The sequence below is a fragment of the Jaculus jaculus genome, chromosome X, assembly GCF_020740685.1.
Source record: "Jaculus jaculus isolate mJacJac1 chromosome X, mJacJac1.mat.Y.cur, whole genome shotgun sequence".
In the NCBI taxonomy this organism is placed as follows: domain Eukaryota; kingdom Metazoa; phylum Chordata; class Mammalia; order Rodentia; family Dipodidae; genus Jaculus; species Jaculus jaculus.
The window spans coordinates 59,725,068-59,736,430 of NC_059125.1; the positions used below are offsets into that span (position 1 = coordinate 59,725,068).

General features: G+C 39.5%; 1 non-coding gene across 1 annotated transcript; it reads right to left on the bottom strand.

The window, feature by feature from the left end:
* Window positions 1-1,111: 1,111 nt before the first annotated feature.
* On the bottom strand, window positions 1,112-1,218 carry LOC123456788. Its single transcript, XR_006634666.1, has one exon. It is a non-coding gene; the product is annotated as a U6 spliceosomal RNA (small nuclear RNA).
* Between the last annotated feature and the right edge of the window lie 10,145 nt (window positions 1,219-11,363).

Consider the following 11,363-nt stretch of genomic DNA (forward strand, 5'->3'; position numbering starts at 1 on the left):
AACTTCTTCCTTTCCAAATTGTATCCCTTTTATTTCCTTCTCCTGCCTTATTGCTTGGGCTAGGACTTCCAGAACTATATTGAAAAGTAGAGGTGAGAGAGGACATCCCTGTCTTGTTCCTGATCTCAATGGGAATTCCTCCAGTCTCTCTCCATTAAGTATTATTTGGGCCTTTGGAGCTTTGTATATTGCCTTTATTATATTAAGATGTGAACCTGCCATGCCGATTCTCTCCAATGTTTGATTATGAAGTGATGTTGTATCTTGTCAAAGGCCTTTTCTGCATCTATCGAAATGATCATGTGATTTTTATGTTTAAGCTTGTTTATGTGGTGTATTATATTACTGCTTTGTGTGTGGCACTGAGGCATGAAAAGGGCAATGAACTCAGAGTACCTCCCTGTCCTGGGATTCTGACTGGTGTCTCTCATGCAAACCTGGTGAGCAGGGTTAGGTTCTAAAGTAAGGTTCAGATTTTCGTATGTTGAACCACCCTTGTGTTCCTGGGATAAATCCCACTTGGTCAAGGTGGATAATGCTTTTGATGTGTTGTTGGATTCGGTTTGCAAGAATTTTGTTGAGGATCTTTGCGTCTATGTTCATTAGGGAAATAGGCCGATAGTTTTCTTTTCTTGTGGCATCTCTGCCTGGTTTTGGGATTATGGTGATACTAGCTTCATAGAAGGAGTTGGGTAGTTTTCCCTGTTCTTCAATTGTGTGGCACAGTTTTAGGAAGATTGGTTTGAGTTCTTCCATGAAGGTTTGATAAAATTCGGCTGGGAATCCATCTGGTCCTGGACTCTTCTTTTTTGGGAGGTTTTTTATTACTTTTTCAATCTCCATGAGCGTGATAGGTTCATTGAAGTGGTTGATCTGCTCTGAGTTTAGCTTTGGTAGATGATATGCATCCAGGAATTTATCCATCTCCTCCACATTTTCCAGTTTTGTGGAGTAGAGGTTTTTGAAATAAGTCCTGATGATTCTGCCGATTTCACTGATGTCTGTTGTGATCTCTCCTTTTTCATTTTGAATTTTGTTAATTTGGAGTCTCTCCTTTTTTTGCTTGATCAAATTGGCCAGAGGTTTGTCAATCTTGTTTACTTTTTCAAAGAAAAATATGGAACGCTTCACGAATTTGCATGTCATCCTTGCGCAGGGGCCATGCTAATCTTCTCTGTATTGTTCCAATTTTAGTATATGTGCTGCCGAAGCGAGCACTGGACTGTCCTTATTTTTAAATGAAATTTTATTTATTAATTTATTTATTTAAGAAAGAGGGGGGGGCTAGACAGATGGTTTAGCAGTTAAGCGCTTGCCTGTGAAGCCTAAAGACCACAGTTTGAGGCTCTATTCAGCAGGACCCACGTTAGCCAGATGCACAAGGGGGTGCACGTGTCTGGAGTTCGTTTGCAGTGGCTGGAAGCCCTGGCGCGCTCATTCTCTCTGTCTACCTGCCTATTTCTGTATCTCTCTCTCTCTCTCTCTCTCAAATAAATAAATAAAAATAATTTTTTTTTAAAAAGAGAGAGGGAGGGAGGGGGAGAGAAAGAGGCAGATAGAGAGAAAATAGGTGTGTCAGGACCTCTAGCTACTTCAAACAAACCCCAGACACATGTACCCCCTTGTGCATCTGGCTTATGTGGGTGCTGGGGAATCAAACCTGGGTCCTTTAGCTTCGCAGACAAGTGTCTTAACTTCTAAACCATCTCTTTATCCCTCTATCAAGTTTAAAAGATAATTTTGCTGAATATAACACTCTTGGCTTGAAGGGTTTTATTTTTTGTTTTTATTTTCATGGCTTTAAACCTCTGGTTTCCATGGTTTTCTGGTTGTAGGATTGCTGATGAGAGATCTGAAGTTGATTATGACTTGACATTTTCCCCTTATGGCTTTTGGTATTTTTTCTTTACATGACATTTTTCACATCTTGACTATGATATGTCATGGAGTGATTCTTTTATGGCCAATTGTGTTTGGGGATTGAAATGCCTCTTGTGTTTGCATGTCAACTTCTTTCTTTAGGTTGGAAACTTTTCTGCTATGATTTCACTAAATAATTCTTCAATTAGATGTTATCTCACTTCTTTCTGTACCCCACAGATTGTAAGGTTTATTTTCTTTAACATTTCCCAGACTTCATGGACATTGTATTCATGTCCATTGATTTTTGTTCTTATATTTTTATGTGTCTGGGTGCATTAATGTCTCGAGTTTGTCCTCCATCCCTGAGATTCGATCTTCTGTATAGCCTTGTCTCTTGATGATGCTCTTTATTGTAATTTTTATTTGGATGATTGTTTCTTTTATTCCCAGCATTCCTTTTTTTTTTTTTTTTAGGGTTTTCATTTCCTTGCTGAATTGGTCCTCAATGTTTTGTACTTTCTCATCCAATTGGCTGTTTCATTCACTTTGAAGAATGTCTTGTCAGCATCTGGAAGGGATTGACTTAGTTCATCTTCTTATTCAAGTTTTCATAGAAGTAAGGTTCTAAATTCTTTCTCTAACATGTCCCATATCTTGGTGGTTTCTGCATCTTTTATAGGGGAGACAGGAAGCTAGAAATAGTTGTGGTGGGTTGTTCTTTCATATTCATTGTGTTCTTTTTGTTTTTGCATGTATTCTAGGTTTATCTCCTCCCCCCCCATATTTCCAGTGTTTGTTGGTACATCATTCTGTTTTCTGATGTTCCTACTACAAGACACTTCACTAGATATGATTTCTTTGCAGCTATTAAAGCTTAGTGGTAGTGGTGAACAACAATTATGTATCATCAAATCTTGTTGTATCTAGCCATAGAAGACCTATTTTGTATTACACTTGTGATTCTGGGGTGAGGCTTCTCAGTAAGGAATTGATACTGCTTTGTGTGTGGCACTGAGGCATGAAAAGGGCAGTGAACTCAGAGTACCTCCCTGTCCTGGGATTCTGACTGGTGTCTCTCATGCAAACCTGGTGAGCAGGGTTAGGATGGGTTGTCTGTGCATACTGCTTAGGATCATCTGTGTGGACAATATGGACAGAATCAGGACCAGTTCCCTGTCTGCACTATCTTGGGTCCTCCACATGGACCAAGTAAACAGTATCAGCACCATTTCCCTCCACACATTATCTACTCTTTCCTGAATCAACCAGGTGATCGAAGTTGTACCTGTACTCTCTATGTCCTTAACAGTCCCTCTACACATACTGGGTGGGTGGAGTTAGGACAAGGTCCTTCCAGACTCTGACTACTTTGTTCTTCACAGACTGGGCAGACAGAGTTGTATCTGTCCCCGATGTGTACTTGCTGGTCTCTCCTGTGCAGATCTTCATCCTGTGTGCACTAGTCTGTCCCATGGCAGGAAATTGGAGTTACACCTTACACTCCTGTGAACTGTCCTGTTTCTCCTATTGTTGGACACATGGGTGATTTGTACCTTTACTTTCTGTGAGCTCGATAGTCTATTCCATGTGGACCAAATAGAAAAGAGTGTCTGAGCCCTTCCCACATTTGTTCATTTCTCCTCGTGTGGACCAAGAAAGCAGAATTGTACCTGAACCTTCCAGACATTGACTATTCTTTTCTGCTCAGACAACATGGGCAGAGTTTAAACCTGCTCCCTCTTTCAGCTGCTCTCTCTTATCTTCATCTTTCCTGCAAGAACCAGGTAGGGGTAAGTGTACCTGTTCCTCTGCATATGGTTTGATATTTTAGTTTTTCATCACTATTGCTATTTCCTTACTCATATCTTGTATCCCCTACTTTATTTTGCTAAGCTGATTCTGTGTTCTTTTTGCTTGTTTTCTACTTTGATTTCTTTTTACTTCCTTGAACATACTTATAAATATTCTTTTGTACTCTCTGTCTGGAATTGAGTCTAATTCATACTTTTTAGAGTCCAGTAATGTAGGAGTCAGAGTTTTCTTTTGACAATGTAATTTATTTTTATTAGATATAGACATATTTTGTATGTAAACAAAACATGTTGGTACCATCATTTCCCTGCTCCTTGCCCCTTTTCTGAAGATGCTTTCCTCTTTGGGTATGCAGGTCAACCCCATGGGGATTGTGGTTCATGCATTATGTGGGGGGATGTCTCTGTGCAAAATGTCCCAACTTGTGGCTCTAGCAATCTTTCTACCTCCTCTTCTGCAAAATTTCTAGAGCCACGCTGGGAACATTTTAAGTCTACTTCAGTGATGGGCACTGAGGAACCTGTGGATCTCTGGTTTGGAAGGTGTTGAGTGTCCTCAGTGTCTATCTCCTTCACCCTTGTGCTGATATCAGGTTCACTGAGAAAGCAGATCTCTAGCTCATTTCCTCAATTCCTCTGTGGTTTCAGCTGGGGTCAGGGTGAATTACACTGGGTCGTTTATCTCCTCAGGTCCAGATGAAAATGAGAAGCAGATTCTCCAACAGAGAGTGAAAATAAGCTCTGGTTAAATGGCATAACCATTATTTATTTAGAGAGAATTAAAAGGGTGCAGACCCTCTTATAGTCTAAGGTTAGTGACAGTTTGACAATGGAAAGCAGAATCATCTGGATATGATTTTGACTTGTGTTCCAGTTACAGATAAGGTTTTCTTTCCACTGAATGGATCTGTTACCAATCCAAAAGCAGTTAGTTACGCAACATAGGTGTGTGCCACTATTGCACTTGTGACAGCATCACATCAAGTTGTTTGCTACTCAGTCTCTTAGACATTGAGTTGCTTGGAGAGATGTTGGCCACTTTCCCTCCCTTCACCCCGAAGCTCCTGTAGTGCCTTCCAGCACTAGATAGGCTAATTGTATGGGGACTGGCTCTCCTCTGGATTCCAACCATGTCTCTCCATGGTTCCTGCCAACAGCATTTTTGTTTTCAGCAGTAGGGTCTTACCATTAAATTCTGGTGGGTAATCAAGTGCTCTGACAAAAGCCTGTCTTGTTTGTTTTGGGAGATCTAGCAGGTCTCTTTGATCAACAGCTTGTTGTGGATGTAGACCACATTTTGGTACAGGGAACTACGAGCCAGCTCCAAGGAAAAAGAGAAAAGTAAAAGACAGAGAAGAAAGAGAAACAGGAGAAAACTGAGGGTACATTTCATCTCACCCTCTCCAGGGCCCTTTGATTCAGGTGTTCCCCCTAAGGGCCTCCAGAGGGTTCCACTTTTTAGTCTGACTTCCAGGATATAGAGCTCTATGGTACCAGTTCAATTTGGGCTCAGCTTTGTGTCCCCCTATCCTTTACCTTCCCCCAAGCCCTACCCTCCCTATTGTCCAAGCCTCAAGATGCTATTCAGTTATGTCAGAAACTTGGGCTGGTCCAGGATAGGAAGTGAAGATGAGTGAGATCATGCAACAGTGGTCGTTCTGTGAATGTGTGAGTTCACTTAGAAAGATCTGTTCCAAGGTTGACTATTTTTCTATAAACTTCAATGTGTTGTCCTTCCTTACTGATGAGTAGAATTCCATCATGTAGATATATTACATATTGGTTATCCATTCATCCAATGATGGGCACCTGGGATGTTTCTAGTTCTTAGCTATTATGAATTGAGTAGCTATAAACATGGTTGAGCAAATATCTCTGAACTGAGATGTGGAGCTTTTAGGGTAAATGCATAGTAAGGGAATAACACAGGGTCTGTTGGTAACTCTATATTCATCCTTTTCAGGAGTCTGCATATTTATTTTTATTTTTATTAGATATGGATATATTTTATATATAAACATCACATATTGATCCCAATATTTCCCTCCTCCCTGCCTCTTTTCTGAAGAGGCCTTCCTCATTGGCAACACAAGTCAACCCTATGGGGACTATGGGTCATGCAATATGTGGGCAGCAGTCAGTTGTGGGGGAGAGGCAATGTCTCTATGAAAACTATCAAAACCTGTGGCTCTGACAATCTTTCCACCCTCTCTTCTGAAAAATTCCCTGAGCCCTGCTGGGAGCATTTTAAGTCTACTTCAGTGATGGGCACATAGGAGCACCTGGATCTCTGGTTTGAAAGGTATTTAGTGTCCTCAGTATCATTCTCCATCACCCTTGTGCTGTTATCAGATTAACTAAAAAATTAGCATTCTTGCTCATTTCCCCAATTCTTCTGTGGTTTGAGCTAGAGCCCAGGGGGAGTCATTTATCTCCTCAGGTATAGTTCCCTTCTGAAAAAAAGAAGCAGATTCTCCAACAGAGAGTTAAGTCAGTGCCAGTTAAATGAGATAACCATTATTAATTTAGAGAAAATTAAAAGGGTTTATATACTCTTATAGTATAAGGTTAGTTGGAGCTTGACAATGGAAAGCAGAATCATTATATGGATATGATTCTGACTTGTTTCCCAGTTTCAGATATGGTTTCCTTTATACTGAGCAAATCTGTTAGCTAATCCAAAAGCAGTCAATTACCCACCAGGCTGTGTTCCACTATTGCACTTGTGTGAGCATCATGTCAGGTCGTTTGCTTCTGAGTCACTTAGACTTTGAGTTGCTTGGACAGATGCTGGCCACTTTCAACCAGTAGCTCATGTAGTGCCTTCCATCACTAGACAGGCTAATTGTCTTGGGACTGGCTCTCTTCCAGATTCCAACCAGGTCTTCCCATGGTCCATGCCTACAGTTTATGGTGTCTTCAGCAGTAGGGTCTTACCATTAACCTCTGGTGGGTAATCAAGTGCTCTGACAGAAGTCTGTCTTGTTTATTTTGAGAGATCTAGTAGGTTTCTCTGATCAGCAGCTCATTGTGGATGTAGACCATATCCTGGTACAGGGAATTACAGGCCAGCAATCAAGGTTAAAAAAAAAAAAAAAGCAAACGACAGAGAAGAAAGAAAAACAGGATAAATTTGGGGTTACATTTCATCTCACTCTCCCCAGGGCCCTTCAATTCAGGTGCACCCTCTAAGGTCCTCTTGAGGGTTCCACTTTTTAGTCTCACTTCCAAGTTATATAGGATTCTGTAGCACCAGCTCAATTTGGGTTCAGTTTTGTGTCCCCACTACCCTTTCCCTTCCCCCAAGCCATACCATCCCTATTGTCCAAGCTTCAAGATGCTATTCAGTTATGTCAGCAACTTGGTCTGGTCCAGTTTAGGAACCATAGATGAGTGAGATCATGTGGCAGTTGTCATTCTGTGATTATGTGAGTTCACTTATAATGATCTGTTCCAAGTTCAACCATTTTTCTACAAATTTCAAAGTGTCATTTTTTCTTACTGCTGAGTACAATTCCATTGTGTAGATATACCACATCTTGGTTATCAATTCATCCAATGATGGGCACCTGGGTTGAATCCAGCTTTTAGCTATTATGAATTGAGCAGCTATAAACATCATTGAGCAAATATTTCTGGACTGAGATGTGGAGATTGTAGGGTACTTGCCCAGTAAGGGAATAACAGGGTCTGTTAGTAAGTCTATCTTCATTCTTTTCAGGAGTCTTCTTATTGATTTCCAGAGTGGTTGTGGCAGCTTAAATTCCAAGGTGAATGAGTGTTCCTATTTCCCCATCGCCTCATCAACATTTTCTTTCATTTAATTTATTAAAATTTGCTATCCTTACTGCAGTAAGGTGGAATCTCAGAGTCGTTTTAATTTAATTTGAATTTTCTTAATGGTTAAGGATGTTGAACATTTTTCTTAAGTGTGTGTTAGCCATTTGTAATTCTTCCACTGAAAATTCCCTATTTAGTACTCTGCCCTACTTTTGAAATGGGTTGTTTGATATTTTTTGTTTAGTTTCTTAGCTCTTTGTAAATTCTAGATATTAGGCTTCTGTCAGTGGTATATCTGGCAAAGATTTTTCCCATTCATTGGGTAATCTATTGGCTCTGCTTATGGTATGTTTGTGTGTGCAAAAGCTTTTTAGCTTCATGAAATCTAGGGGTTGAATGCTTGATTAACTTCCTGAGCTATAGTTTTGTTCAGGAAATCTTTTCCCGGTCCTGTATCCATGGATAGTGCCTCCTATTTTTTCTTCCAGTACTTGAAGAGTTTCAGGTCTTATATTGAGATCTTTAATCCATTTGAACTTAATCTTTCTGTATGGCAAAATGAGTGGTTCTAATTTCATTTTTCTACATATGGTCATCCAATTTGTAAAACACCATTTGTTGTCTACCCATTTTAGGAAGACTATTTTATTGTGTAGGAAGTAAGTTTTTGTCCTTTGGTTCATGCACCCTCTGACTCAGGGAAACACAGATGTTGGTACCCAGTGGCCAGCCAGGATACCAGAGCAACAGGCCTGAGTCCACAGCTCACACAGGGACCAGACATCCCCAAGAAAGGCACAGTGGGACCTATCAGAACTAGGGCCTGGGAGGATCAAAGGAACAGGGATCTGATCTGCTTACTCCATACAATGCCCTCTAGCACACAGACTCACTCAAGGAAGTTGGACCACTGAACTGGGTGGAGCCAGTAAGGACACATCTGGCCTACTCACTGCATAGTGCTGGGCCTGCTCACACACTGTCTGAGCAGGGAACCTAGACCAGAGAGGTAGGAGGAGCCTGGAAACCAGGGTCTGGCCTATTTAATCCAGATGACTGTGCCCACCTGCACATGGACTGGTGCAGGGAACCCAGACTGGGTTGGGGGAGTGAGAGGAGCCAGGAAATAGGGATCTGGCCTACTTATTCCAGACCACAACCACCACACCCAACCCCACACAGACCAGGCCAGGACTTGTTCAGGATTTTTGTATTTAAGTTCACTAAGGATATAGGTCTATAGTTTTCTTTTATTGCTGTATCTCTACCTGGTATTGGTATTGGGGTGATGCTATCTTCATAAAAGTTAAGGAGCATTCCCTGTTCTCCAATTACGTGAAAGAGCTTAAGAAATGGTTTCAATTCTCTAATGAAGATTTGGCTAAGAATCCATCAGGTCTTGGACATTTTCTTTTGGGGGAAGTTTTTTTTTTTTTTTTTTAACATTTTCAGTCTCAATGGATATAATAAGTTTGTTTAGGAGTTTTATCTGCTCTGAATTTAGTTTTGGTAGGTGATATGTATCTAAGAATTCATCCATTTCTTCCAGGTTATCCAATTTTGTGGAGCAGAAGCTTTGGAAATATGTCTTGATGACTCATCCAATTTCATTGTTTTTTTTATGATCTCTCCCTTTTCATTTATAATTTTGTTAATTTGAGACTTCTCTTTTTAGTTTGATCAAATTAGCTAGGGGTTTATCAATCTCTTTTTTTTTTCTCAAAGAACCAGCTTTTGGTTTCATCAGTTTTCTTAATTGTTTGCTTAGTTTACAATTCATCAATTTTAGTTCTGATTTTAATTATTTCTTACTATCTGAGACTCTTATGGTGGGATTGTTCTTGTTTTTCCAATGCCTTTAGGTGGGTGTTTAGGTTATTAATTTCAGATCTCTCTGTCTTTGTTATGAAGGCATTTAGTGCTAAGAATTTTCCAATTATTACTGCCTTCATTTTGTATAATAAGCTTTTGGTATGTTGTATTTTTGGTATTGTTCAGTTATGGAAATTTTAAATTTTCTTTTTGTCTTCTTCCATGACCCCTTCATTTTTTTAATTGCATGTTGTTCAGATTCCAAGACATGTTGTAATTTCTGCTGTTTCTCTTGTTAATTTCTAGCTTTAACACATTGTAGTCCAACATGATGCAGGAAGATACATCAGTTTTCCTGAATTTATGGAGGCATGCTTTATGGCCTAACATATGATCTATTTTGGAGAAAGTTCTGTGGGATGCCAAGAAGAAAGTGTATTCTGTAGAACTAGGATGGAATGTTCTATAGATATCTATTTGGTCTAACTGATCTATGGTGTAGGTGGGCTCTATTATTCCCCTGCTGATTTTCTTCTTGGATAAATTGTCTATTTATTATAGTGGGATATTGAAATCACCTACTAAGATGGTATTGAGATTTATTTATGGTTTGTTGTCAAGTAGGTTTTACTTTGTAAACTGTGGCCCACCGGTGTTTGGTGCATATAGATTTATAATTGTAGGTCCCCTTGTTGGATCATTCCCTTGATGAGTAAAGTCTTTTTTTGTCCTTTTTTATTACTTTTGGTTTGAAGTCTATATTGGCTGATATCACTAAAGCTGCACACACTTGTTTCTTATTTCTATTTGCTTGGAAAATAATTTTCCTTCCTTTCACCCTGAGGAGATGTCTATCCTTAGTGGTGAGGTAGAATTCTGAAAGACAACAGATAGACAAGTACATTTTTCAGATCCACCCTGTTAACTTGTATCTTTTGATGGGTGAGTTACGACCATTAAGATTTAATGTTATAATTGTGAGGTTTGATTTAACCCCTGCCATATTCATAGGCTTTCATAGGCTTTGGTGGTGGTTTGAGTCAGGTGTTTACCATAAACTTAGCTATTCTGAATGTTAGGTTCCCAGCTGATGGAGATTTGGGATTAATGCTTCCTGGAGCCAGTGTATTGTTGGGGGCGGGCTTGTGGGTGTTATAACCAGTTTCCCCATGCCAGTGTTTGGCACACTCTTCTGACCAGGGAATAATGTCCACCCTCTGATCATGCCATCATTTTCCTCTGCCATAATAGAGCTTCCCCTTGAGCCTATAAGCCAAAATAAACCTCTTTTTCCAAGAAGCTAATCTTGGTTATGCAATTTCTACCAGCAATGAGAACCTGACTGCAATAGGCTTTGAATGTTTTCATGCCTGACCTAGTTTTGCTTATTGCTCTTTCTCTTGTAGGCTCTTGAACTTGGTTGTTCAAATTTTCTTTGTAGAATATTCCCTGAAGTATTCTCGGTAGGTTTGGCTTTGTGTACATTTAATCATAGAACTGGCTTTTATTATGGAAAGTTCTTCTTTTACCATCTATTATGATACTGCCCCTGAGAACAGTAGTTCATGTTGGAAGCTATAGATTTTAGACTTTGAGGTATTCTGATACTATCCCTTTTGACTTTCAGGGTTTCCGTTGAAAAATTTTAGGTAACTCTTATAAGATTGCCTTTCTATGTAATGAGTTGTTTCCCTCTTGCATCATTTAGCACTTTCTCTTTGTTTTCATTGATTAGAAGTTTTACTGTGATATACATTGAAGAGTTTCTTCTTATTGGTCCTATCTGATGGGTGTTCTGTGAGTGTCTTATATCTAGATGTGTCTCTCTTATGAGAGAATGAGAGTTTTCTTCAGTAATTTTGTTAAATATGTTTTCCATGTCTTGGACCTGAATTTCTTCCCCTTCTCATATACCCATGATCCAAATTTTTGGTTGTTTTAGAGTATCTCACAATTCTTTAATATTCAATTCATATGATTTTTTTGAACTTATCAAACTTTTTGGACTCCTGAACCTATTCTTCTATTTTGTCTTCCAGATCTGAGGTTCTGTCATCCATATGATTAACTCTGTTAGTGATGGTTTCTAAGGAGGCT